The sequence below is a fragment of the Ambystoma mexicanum genome, chromosome 1p (genome assembly GCF_040938575.1).
Source record: "Ambystoma mexicanum isolate Mex_15411 chromosome 1p, UKY_AmexF1_1, whole genome shotgun sequence".
NCBI lineage: Eukaryota > Metazoa > Chordata > Amphibia > Caudata > Ambystomatidae > Ambystoma > Ambystoma mexicanum.
The window spans coordinates 232,883,619-232,893,618 of record NC_090921.1 but is presented as its reverse complement, the minus strand read 5'-3'; the positions used below and the strand labels follow the sequence as shown (position 1 = coordinate 232,893,618).

Sequence of the window (10,000 nt, the reverse complement as noted above, 5' to 3'; positions counted from 1 at the left end):
ACGGCCAGACACAGGCTGCAGAGCTCCACCCAGCCAAGCTGCAGCCCGGCCTGGCACTGGCCCCGTCACCTAGCGGCCGAAAGTCACCCTCAGCTGCCCAGGAGATGCTCCCCCAAGTGCGTCCCCCTCAGATAAGGCTTGGCCGTTCGGGGCCGTTCAGGGGTGAGGCAGGGCAAGGACAGTGTCCCCCATCTCCTCCTTGTGCTGCTGGCTGGCTGGCTGGCTGGCTCCTTTGCCTTGCTTTGCAGCTCCTGTGAAAAGCAAGCAAAAAGGGCAGACTTTTTTTTCCTCCCGTGACACAACAGCACCTTTTCCGAAACACTGGAAAAAAAAAACACATTTAAACAAAAAAATATTGCAAAGTGCTCTTCTTTCAAGGATTGCTCAGTCTTTCTTTTTCACAGCATTGTTTTCCCCAAGTGGGGAAGTGCACCAGTCCTGGAGGTACTGCAATACCAAGTTGATGCGTGGAGTGGACAGAGCAAGCTCCCATTCCATCTCCCGGTTCCAAAAATCAATTTAATATATGGTCCCCAGATAGAGGACGTATCAGATATTAAACTGATAAGAACAGATACTACACTTGATCTTAGCCAAAAGGCCGAGAAGCGATGCCCACAAAAGCTTTGCCTGAAAGACTGCTGCTCGGCAGCTCCCCTGCTGACTCGGAGCAACGCTCTGCGGCAGAGCCCCAGATTCCTCGGCCAAGAATAGCATTTGCATGACCAGCATGCCCGGCGGTATGGTAAGCATATTTTGCATGGCTCCGCCCCAAGATTTCCATGGGTCCCACAGCGCCTGGTGCGAGACGGCCAGACACAGGCTGCAGAGCTCCACCCAGCCAAGCTGCAGCCCGGCCTGGCACTGGCCCCGTCACCTAGCGGCCGAAAGTCACCCTCAGCTGCCCAGGAGATGCTCCCCCAAGTGCGTCCCCCTCAGATAAGGCTTGGCCGTTCGGGGCCGTTCGGGGACTTTCAGGGGTGAGGCAGGGCAAGGACAGTGTCCCCCATCTCCTCCTTGTGCTGCTGGCTGGCTGGCTGGCTCCTTTGCCTTGCTTTGCAGCTCCTGTGAAAAGCAAGCAAAAAGGGCAGACTTTTTTTTCCTCCCGTGACACAACAGCACCTTTTCCGAAACACTGGAAAAAAAAAACACATTTAAACAAAAAAATATTGCAAAGTGCTCTTCTTTCAAGAATTGCTCAGTCTTTCTTTTTCACAGCATTGTTTTCCCCAAGTGGGGAAGTGCACCAGTCCTGGAGGTACTGCAATACCAAGTTGATGCGTGGAGTGGACAGAGCAAGCTCCCATTCCATCTCCCGGTTCCAAAAATCAATTTAATATATGGTCCCCAGATAGAGGACGTATCAGATATTAAACTGATAAGAACAGATACTATACTTGATCTTAGCCAAAAGGCCGAGAAGCGATGCCCACAAAAGCTTTGCCTGAAAGACTGCTGCTCGGCAGCTCCCCTGCTGACTCGGAGCAACGCTCTGCGGCAGAGCCCCAGATTCCTCGGCCAAGAATAGCATTTGCATGACCAGCATGCCCGGCGGTATGGTAAGCATATTTTGCATGGCTCCGCCCCAAGATTTCCATGGGTCCCACAGCGCCTGGTGCGAGACGGCCAGACACAGGCTGCAGAGCTCCACCCAGCCAAGCTGCAGCCCGGCCTGGCACTGGCCCCGTCACCTAGCGGCCGAAAGTCACCCTCAGCTGCCCAGGAGATGCTCCCCCAAGTGCGTCCCCCTCAGATAAGGCTTGGCCGTTCGGGGCCGTTCGGGGACTTTCAGGGGTGAGGCAGGGGAAGGACAGTGTCCCCCATCTCCTCCTTGTGCTGCTGGCTGGCTGGCTGGCTCCTTTGCCTTGCTTTGCAGCTCCTGTGAAAAGCAAGCAAAAAGGGCAGACTTTTTTTTCCTCCCGTGACACAACAGCACCTTTTCCGAAACACTGGAAAAAAAAAACACATTTAAACAAAAAAATATTGCAAAGTGCTCTTCTTTCAAGAATTGCTCAGTCTTTCTTTTTCACAGCATTGTTTTCCCCAAGTGGGGAAGTGCACCAGTCCTGGAGGTACTGCAATACCAAGTTGATGCGTGGAGTGGACAGAGCAAGCTCCCATTCCATCTCCCGGTTCCAAAAATCAATTTAATATATGGTCCCCAGATAGAGGACGTATCAGATATTAAACTGATAAGAACAGATACTACACTTGATCTTAGCCAAAAGGCCGAGAAGCGATGCCCACAAAAGCTTTGCCTGAAAGACTGCTGCTCGGCAGCTCCCCTGCTGACTCGGAGCAACGCTCTGCGGCAGAGCCCCAGATTCCTCGGCCAAGAATAGCATTTGCATGACCAGCATGCCCGGCGGTATGGTAAGCATATTTTGCATGGCTCCGCCCCAAGATTTCCATGGGTCCCACAGCGCCTGGTGCGAGACGGCCAGACACAGGCTGCAGAGCTCCACCCAGCCAAGCTGCAGCCCGGCCTGGCACTGGCCCCGTCACCTAGCGGCCGAAAGTCACCCTCAGCTGCCCAGGAGATGCTCCCCCAAGTGCGTCCCCCTCAGATAAGGCTTGGCCGTTCGGGGCCGTTCAGGGGTGAGGCAGGGCAAGGACAGTGTCCCCCATCTCCTCCTTGTGCTGCTGGCTGGCTGGCTGGCTGGCTCCTTTGCCTTGCTTTGCAGCTCCTGTGAAAAGCAAGCAAAAAGGGCAGACTTTTTTTTCCTCCCGTGACACAACAGCACCTTTTCCGAAACACTGGAAAAAAAAAACACATTTAAACAAAAAAATATTGCAAAGTGCTCTTCTTTCAAGGATTGCTCAGTCTTTCTTTTTCACAGCATTGTTTTCCCCAAGTGGGGAAGTGCACCAGTCCTGGAGGTACTGCAATACCAAGTTGATGCGTGGAGTGGACAGAGCAAGCTCCCATTCCATCTCCCGGTTCCAAAAATCAATTTAATATATGGTCCCCAGATAGAGGACGTATCAGATATTAAACTGATAAGAACAGATACTACACTTGATCTTAGCCAAAAGGCCGAGAAGCGATGCCCACAAAAGCTTTGCCTGAAAGACTGCTGCTCGGCAGCTCCCCTGCTGACTCGGAGCAACGCTCTGCGGCAGAGCCCCAGATTCCTCGGCCAAGAATAGCATTTGCATGACCAGCATGCCCGGCGGTATGGTAAGCATATTTTGCATGGCTCCGCCCCAAGATTTCCATGGGTCCCACAGCGCCTGGTGCGAGACGGCCAGACACAGGCTGCAGAGCTCCACCCAGCCAAGCTGCAGCCCGGCCTGGCACTGGCCCCGTCACCTAGCGGCCGAAAGTCACCCTCAGCTGCCCAGGAGATGCTCCCCCAAGTGCGTCCCCCTCAGATAAGGCTTGGCCGTTCGGGGCCGTTCGGGGCCTTTCAGGGGTGAGGCAGGGCAAGGACAGTGTCCCCCATCTCCTCCTTGTGCTGCTGGCTGGCTGGCTGGCTCCTTTGCCTTGCTTTGCAGCTCCTGTGAAAAGCAAGCAAAAAGGGCAGACTTTTTTTTCCTCCCGTGACACAACAGCACCTTTTCCGAAACACTGGAAAAAAAAAACACATTTAAACAAAAAAATATTGCAAAGTGCTCTTCTTTCAAGAATTGCTCAGTCTTTCTTTTTCACAGCATTGTTTTCCCCAAGTGGGGAAGTGCACCAGTCCTGGAGGTACTGCAATACCAAGTTGATGCGTGGAGTGGACAGAGCAAGCTCCCATTCCATCTCCCGGTTCCAAAAATCAATTTAATATATGGTCCCCAGATAGAGGACGTATCAGATATTAAACTGATAAGAACAGATACTACACTTGATCTTAGCCAAAAGGCCGAGAAGCGATGCCCACAAAAGCTTTGCCTGAAAGACTGCTGCTCGGCAGCTCCCCTGCTGACTCGGAGCAACGCTCTGCGGCAGAGCCCCAGATTCCTCGGCCAAGAATAGCATTTGCATGACCAGCATGCCCGGCGGTATGGTAAGCATATTTTGCATGGCTCCGCCCCAAGATTTCCATGGGTCCCACAGCGCCTGGTGCGAGACGGCCAGACACAGGCTGCAGAGCTCCACCCAGAGAAGCTGCAGCCCGGCCTGGCACTGGCCCCGTCACCTAGCGGCCGAAAGTCACCCTCAGCTGCCCAGGAGATGCTCCCCCAAGTGCGTCCCCCTCAGATAAGGCTTGGCCGTTCGGGGCCGTTCGGGGCCCTTCAGGGGTGAGGCAGGGCAAGGACAGTGTCCCCCATCTCCTCCTTGTGCTGCTGGCTGGCTGGCTGGCTCCTTTGCCTTGCTTTGCAGCTCCTGTGAAAAGCAAGCAAAAAGGGCAGACTTTTTTTTCCTCCCGTGACACAACAGCACCTTTTCCGAAACACTGGAAAAAAAAAACACATTTAAACAAAAAAATATTGCAAAGTGCTCTTCTTTCAAGAATTGCTCAGTCTTTCTTTTTCACAGCATTGTTTTCCCCAAGTGGGGAAGTGCACCAGTCCTGGAGGTACTGCAATACCAAGTTGATGCGTGGAGTGGACAGAGCAAGCTCCCATTCCATCTCCCGGTTCCAAAAATCAATTTAATATATGGTCCCCAGATAGAGGACGTATCAGATATTAAACTGATAAGAACAGATACTACACTTGATCTTAGCCAAAAGGCCGAGAAGCGATGCCCACAAAAGCTTTGCCTGAAAGACTGCTGCTCGGCAGCTCCCCTGCTGACTCGGAGCAACGCTCTGCGGCAGAGCCCCAGATTCCTCGGCCAAGAATAGCATTTGCATGACCAGCATGCCCGGCGGTATGGTAAGCATATTTTGCATGGCTCCGCCCCAAGATTTCCATGGGTCCCACAGCGCCTGGTGCGAGACGGCCAGACACAGGCTGCAGAGCTCCACCCAGAGAAGCTGCAGCCCGGCCTGGCACTGGCCCCGTCACCTAGCGGCCGAAAGTCACCCTCAGCTGCCCAGGAGATGCTCCCCCAAGTGCGTCCCCCTCAGATAAGGCTTGGCCGTTCGGGGCCGTTCGGGGCCTTTCAGGGGTGAGGCAGGGCAAGGACAGTGTCCCCCATCTCCTCCTTGTGCTGCTGGCTGGCTGGCTGGCTCCTTTGCCTTGCTTTGCAGCTCCTGTGAAAAGCAAGCAAAAAGGGCAGACTTTTTTTTCCTCCCGTGACACAACAGCACCTTTTCCGAAACACTGGAAAAAAAAAACACATTTAAACAAAAAAATATTGCAAAGTGCTCTTCTTTCAAGAATTGCTCAGTCTTTCTTTTTCACAGCATTGTTTTCCCCAAGTGGGGAAGTGCACCAGTCCTGGAGGTACTGCAATACCAAGTTGATGCGTGGAGTGGACAGAGCAAGCTCCCATTCCATCTCCCGGTTCCAAAAATCAATTTAATATATGGTCCCCAGATAGAGGACGTATCAGATATTAAACTGATAAGAACAGATACTACACTTGATCTTAGCCAAAAGGCCGAGAAGCGATGCTCACAAAAGCTTTGCCTGAAAGACTGCTGCTCGGCAGCTCCCCTGCTGACTCGGAGCAACGCTCTGCGGCAGAGCCCCAGATTCCTCGGCCAAGAATAGCATTTGCATGACCAGCATGCCCGGCGGTATGGTAAGCATATTTTGCATGGCTCCGCCCCAAGATTTCCATGGGTCCCACAGCGCCTGGTGCGAGACGGCCAGACACAGGCTGCAGAGCTCCACCCAGCCAAGCTGCAGCCCGGCCTGGCACTGGCCCCGTCACCTAGCGGCCGAAAGTCACCCTCAGCTGCCCAGGAGATGCTCCCCCAAGTGCGTCCCCCTCAGATAAGGCTTGGCCGTTCGGGGCCGTTCGGGGCCTTTCAGGGGTGAGGCAGGGCAAGGACAGTGTCCCCCATCTCCTCCTTGTGCTGCTGGCTGGCTGGCTGGCTGGCTCCTTTGCCTTGCTTTGCAGCTCCTGTGAAAAGCAAGCAAAAAGGGCAGACTTTTTTTTCCTCCCGTGACACAACAGCACCTTTTCCGAAACACTGGAAAAAAAAAACACATTTAAACAAAAAAATATTGCAAAGTGCTCTTCTTTCAAGAATTGCTCAGTCTTTCTTTTTCACAGCATTGTTTTCCCCAAGTGGGGAAGTGCACCAGTCCTGGAGGTACTGCAATACCAAGTTGATGCGTGGAGTGGACAGAGCAAGCTCCCATTCCATCTCCCGGTTCCAAAAATCAATTTAATATATGGTCCCCAGATAGAGGACGTATCAGATATTAAACTGATAAGAACAGATACTACACTTGATCTTAGCCAAAAGGCCGAGAAGCGATGCCCACAAAAGCTTTGCCTGAAAGACTGCTGCTCGGCAGCTCCCCTGCTGACTCGGAGCAACGCTCTGCGGCAGAGCCCCAGATTCCTCGGCCAAGAATAGCATTTGCATGACCAGCATGCCCGGCGGTATGGTAAGCATATTTTGCATGGCTCCGCCCCAAGATTTCCATGGGTCCCACAGCGCCTGGTGCGAGACGGCCAGACACAGGCTGCAGAGCTCCACCCAGCCAAGCTGCAGCCCGGCCTGGCACTGGCCCCGTCACCTAGCGGCCGAAAGTCACCCTCAGCTGCCCAGGAGATGCTCCCCCAAGTGCGTCCCCCTCAGATAAGGCTTGGCCGTTCGGGGCCGTTCGGGGCCTTTCAGGGGTGAGGCAGGGCAAGGACAGTGTCCCCCATCTCCTCCTTGTGCTGCTGGCTGGCTGGCTGGCTGGCTCCTTTGCCTTGCTTTGCAGCTCCTGTGAAAAGCAAGCAAAAAGGGCAGACTTTTTTTTCCTCCCGTGACACAACAGCACCTTTTCCGAAACACTGGAAAAAAAAAACACATTTAAACAAAAAAATATTGCAAAGTGCTCTTCTTTCAAGAATTGCTCAGTCTTTCTTTTTCACAGCATTGTTTTCCCCAAGTGGGGAAGTGCACCAGTCCTGGAGGTACTGCAATACCAAGTTGATGCGTGGAGTGGACAGAGCAAGCTCCCATTCCATCTCCCGGTTCCAAAAATCAATTTAATATATGGTCCCCAGATAGAGGACGTATCAGATATTAAACTGATAAGAACAGATACTACACTTGATCTTAGCCAAAAGGCCGAGAAGCGATGCCCACAAAAGCTTTGCCTGAAAGACTGCTGCTCGGCAGCTCCCCTGCTGACTCGGAGCAACGCTCTGCGGCAGAGCCCCAGATTCCTCGGCCAAGAATAGCATTTGCATGACCAGCATGCCCGGCGGTATGGTAAGCATATTTTGCATGGCTCCGCCCCAAGATTTCCATGGGTCCCACAGCGCCTGGTGCGAGACGGCCAGACACAGGCTGCAGAGCTCCACCCAGAGAAGCTGCAGCCCGGCCTGGCACTGGCCCCGTCACCTAGCGGCCGAAAGTCACCCTCAGCTGCCCAGGAGATGCTCCCCCAAGTGCGTCCCCCTCAGATAAGGCTTGGCCGTTCGGGGCCGTTCGGGGCCTTTCAGGGGTGAGGCAGGGCAAGGACAGTGTCCCCCATCTCCTCCTTGTGCTGCTGGCTGGCTGGCTGGCTGGCTCCTTTGCCTTGCTTTGCAGCTCCTGTGAAAAGCAAGCAAAAAGGGCAGACTTTTTTTTCCTCCCGTGACACAACAGCACCTTTTCCGAAACACTGGAAAAAAAAAACACATTTAAACAAAAAAATATTGCAAAGTGCTCTTCTTTCAAGAATTGCTCAGTCTTTCTTTTTCACAGCATTGTTTTCCCCAAGTGGGGAAGTGCACCAGTCCTGGAGGTACTGCAATACCAAGTTGATGCGTGGAGTGGACAGAGCAAGCTCCCATTCCATCTCCCGGTTCCAAAAATCAATTTAATATATGGTCCCCAGATAGAGGACGTATCAGATATTAAACTGATAAGAACAGATACTACACTTGATCTTAGCCAAAAGGCCGAGAAGCGATGCCCACAAAAGCTTTGCCTGAAAGACTGCTGCTCGGCAGCTCCCCTGCTGACTCGGAGCAACGCTCTGCGGCAGAGCCCCAGATTCCTCGGCCAAGAATAGCATTTGCATGACCAGCATGCCCGGCGGTATGGTAAGCATATTTTGCATGGCTCCGCCCCAAGATTTCCATGGGTCCCACAGCGCCTGGTGCGAGACGGCCAGACACAGGCTGCAGAGCTCCACCCAGAGAAGCTGCAGCCCGGCCTGGCACTGGCCCCGTCACCTAGCGGCCGAAAGTCACCCTCAGCTGCCCAGGAGATGCTCCCCCAAGTGCGTCCCCCTCAGATAAGGCTTGGCCGTTCGGGGCCGTTCGGGGCCTTTCAGGGGTGAGGCAGGGCAAGGACAGTGTCCCCCATCTCCTCCTTGTGCTGCTGGCTGGCTGGCTGGCTCCTTTGCCTTGCTTTGCAGCTCCTGTGAAAAGCAAGCAAAAAGGGCAGACTTTTTTTTCCTCCCGTGACACAACAGCACCTTTTCCGAAACACTGGAAAAAAAAAACACATTTAAACAAAAAAATATTGCAAAGTGCTCTTCTTTCAAGAATTGCTCAGTCTTTCTTTTTCACAGCATTGTTTTCCCCAAGTGGGGAAGTGCACCAGTCCTGGAGGTACTGCAATACCAAGTTGATGCGTGGAGTGGACAGAGCAAGCTCCCATTCCATCTCCCGGTTCCAAAAATCAATTTAATATATGGTCCCCAGATAGAGGACGTATCAGATATTAAACTGATAAGAACAGATACTACACTTGATCTTAGCCAAAAGGCCGAGAAGCGATGCCCACAAAAGCTTTGCCTGAAAGACTGCTGCTCGGCAGCTCCCCTGCTGACTCGGAGCAACGCTCTGCGGCAGAGCCCCAGATTCCTCGGCCAAGAATAGCATTTGCATGACCAGCATGCCCGGCGGTATGGTAAGCATATTTTGCATGGCTCCGCCCCAAGATTTCCATGGGTCCCACAGCGCCTGGTGCGAGACGGCCAGACACAGGCTGCAGAGCTCCACCCAGAGAAGCTGCAGCCCGGCCTGGCACTGGCCCCGTCACCTAGCGGCCGAAAGTCACCCTCAGCTGCCCAGGAGATGCTCCCCCAAGTGCGTCCCCCTCAGATAAGGCTTGGCCGTTCGGGGCCGTTCGGGGCCTTTCAGGGGTGAGGCAGGGCAAGGACAGTGTCCCCCATCTCCTCCTTGTGCTGCTGGCTGGCTGGCTGGCTGGCTCCTTTGCCTTGCTTTGCAGCTCCTGTGAAAAGCAAGCAAAAAGGGCAGACTTTTTTTTCCTCCCGTGACACAACAGCACCTTTTCCGAAACACTGGAAAAAAAAAACACATTTAAACAAAAAAATATTGCAAAGTGCTCTTCTTTCAAGAATTGCTCAGTCTTTCTTTTTCACAGCATTGTTTTCCCCAAGTGGGGAAGTGCACCAGTCCTGGAGGTACTGCAATACCAAGTTGATGCGTGGAGTGGACAGAGCAAGCTCCCATTCCATCTCCCGGTTCCAAAAATCAATTTAATATATGGTCCCCAGATAGAGGACGTATCAGATATTAAACTGATAAGAACAGATACTACACTTGATCTTAGCCAAAAGGCCGAGAAGCGATGCCCACAAAAGCTTTGCCTGAAAGACTGCTGCTCGGCAGCTCCCCTGCTGACTCGGAGCAACGCTCTGCGGCAGAGCCCCAGATTCCTCGGCCAAGAATAGCATTTGCATGACCAGCATGCCCGGCGGTATGGTAAGCATATTTTGCATGGCTCCGCCCCAAGATTTCCATGGGTCCCACAGCGCCTGGTGCGAGACGGCCAGACACAGGCTGCAGAGCTCCACCCAGAGAAGCTGCAGCCCGGCCTGGCACTGGCCCCGTCACCTAGCGGCCGAAAGTCACCCTCAGCTGCCCAGGAGATGCTCCCCCAAGTGCGTCCCCCTCAGATAAGGCTTGGCCGTTCGGGGCCGTTCGGGGCCTTTCAGGGGTGAGGCAGGGCAAGGACAGTGTCCCCCATCTCCTCCTTGTGCTGCTGGCTGGCTG

General features: G+C 53.6%; 12 non-coding genes across 12 annotated transcripts; all 12 read right to left on the bottom strand.

Moving 5' to 3' along the window:
• Nucleotides 1-422: 422 nt before the first annotated feature.
• On the bottom strand, nt 423-613 carry LOC138466710 (U2 spliceosomal RNA). Its single transcript, XR_011267988.1, has one exon. It is a non-coding gene; the product is annotated as a U2 spliceosomal RNA (small nuclear RNA).
• A 623-nt stretch (nt 614-1,236) lies between these two features.
• Nucleotides 1,237-1,427, bottom strand: LOC138459209 (U2 spliceosomal RNA). The gene has a single exon (XR_011262556.1). It is a non-coding gene; the product is annotated as a U2 spliceosomal RNA (small nuclear RNA).
• Nucleotides 1,428-2,050: 623 nt separating this feature from the next.
• LOC138466688 (U2 spliceosomal RNA) lies at nt 2,051-2,241 on the bottom strand. Its single transcript, XR_011267986.1, has one exon. It is a non-coding gene; the product is annotated as a U2 spliceosomal RNA (small nuclear RNA).
• Nucleotides 2,242-2,858: 617 nt separating this feature from the next.
• LOC138466677 (U2 spliceosomal RNA) lies at nt 2,859-3,049 on the bottom strand. Its single transcript, XR_011267985.1, has one exon. It is a non-coding gene; the product is annotated as a U2 spliceosomal RNA (small nuclear RNA).
• Nucleotides 3,050-3,672: 623 nt separating this feature from the next.
• LOC138466666 (U2 spliceosomal RNA) lies at nt 3,673-3,863 on the bottom strand. The gene has a single exon (XR_011267984.1). It is a non-coding gene; the product is annotated as a U2 spliceosomal RNA (small nuclear RNA).
• A 623-nt stretch (nt 3,864-4,486) lies between these two features.
• LOC138466655 (U2 spliceosomal RNA) lies at nt 4,487-4,677 on the bottom strand. Its single transcript, XR_011267983.1, has one exon. It is a non-coding gene; the product is annotated as a U2 spliceosomal RNA (small nuclear RNA).
• Nucleotides 4,678-5,300: 623 nt separating this feature from the next.
• Nucleotides 5,301-5,491, bottom strand: LOC138466644 (U2 spliceosomal RNA). Its single transcript, XR_011267982.1, has one exon. It is a non-coding gene; the product is annotated as a U2 spliceosomal RNA (small nuclear RNA).
• Nucleotides 5,492-6,118: 627 nt separating this feature from the next.
• On the bottom strand, nt 6,119-6,309 carry LOC138466633 (U2 spliceosomal RNA). The gene has a single exon (XR_011267981.1). It is a non-coding gene; the product is annotated as a U2 spliceosomal RNA (small nuclear RNA).
• A 627-nt stretch (nt 6,310-6,936) lies between these two features.
• Nucleotides 6,937-7,127, bottom strand: LOC138466622 (U2 spliceosomal RNA). Its single transcript, XR_011267980.1, has one exon. It is a non-coding gene; the product is annotated as a U2 spliceosomal RNA (small nuclear RNA).
• A 627-nt stretch (nt 7,128-7,754) lies between these two features.
• LOC138466611 (U2 spliceosomal RNA) lies at nt 7,755-7,945 on the bottom strand. The gene has a single exon (XR_011267979.1). It is a non-coding gene; the product is annotated as a U2 spliceosomal RNA (small nuclear RNA).
• Nucleotides 7,946-8,568: 623 nt separating this feature from the next.
• On the bottom strand, nt 8,569-8,759 carry LOC138466600 (U2 spliceosomal RNA). Its single transcript, XR_011267978.1, has one exon. It is a non-coding gene; the product is annotated as a U2 spliceosomal RNA (small nuclear RNA).
• Nucleotides 8,760-9,386: 627 nt separating this feature from the next.
• Nucleotides 9,387-9,577, bottom strand: LOC138466589 (U2 spliceosomal RNA). Its single transcript, XR_011267977.1, has one exon. It is a non-coding gene; the product is annotated as a U2 spliceosomal RNA (small nuclear RNA).
• Between the last annotated feature and the right edge of the window lie 423 nt (nt 9,578-10,000).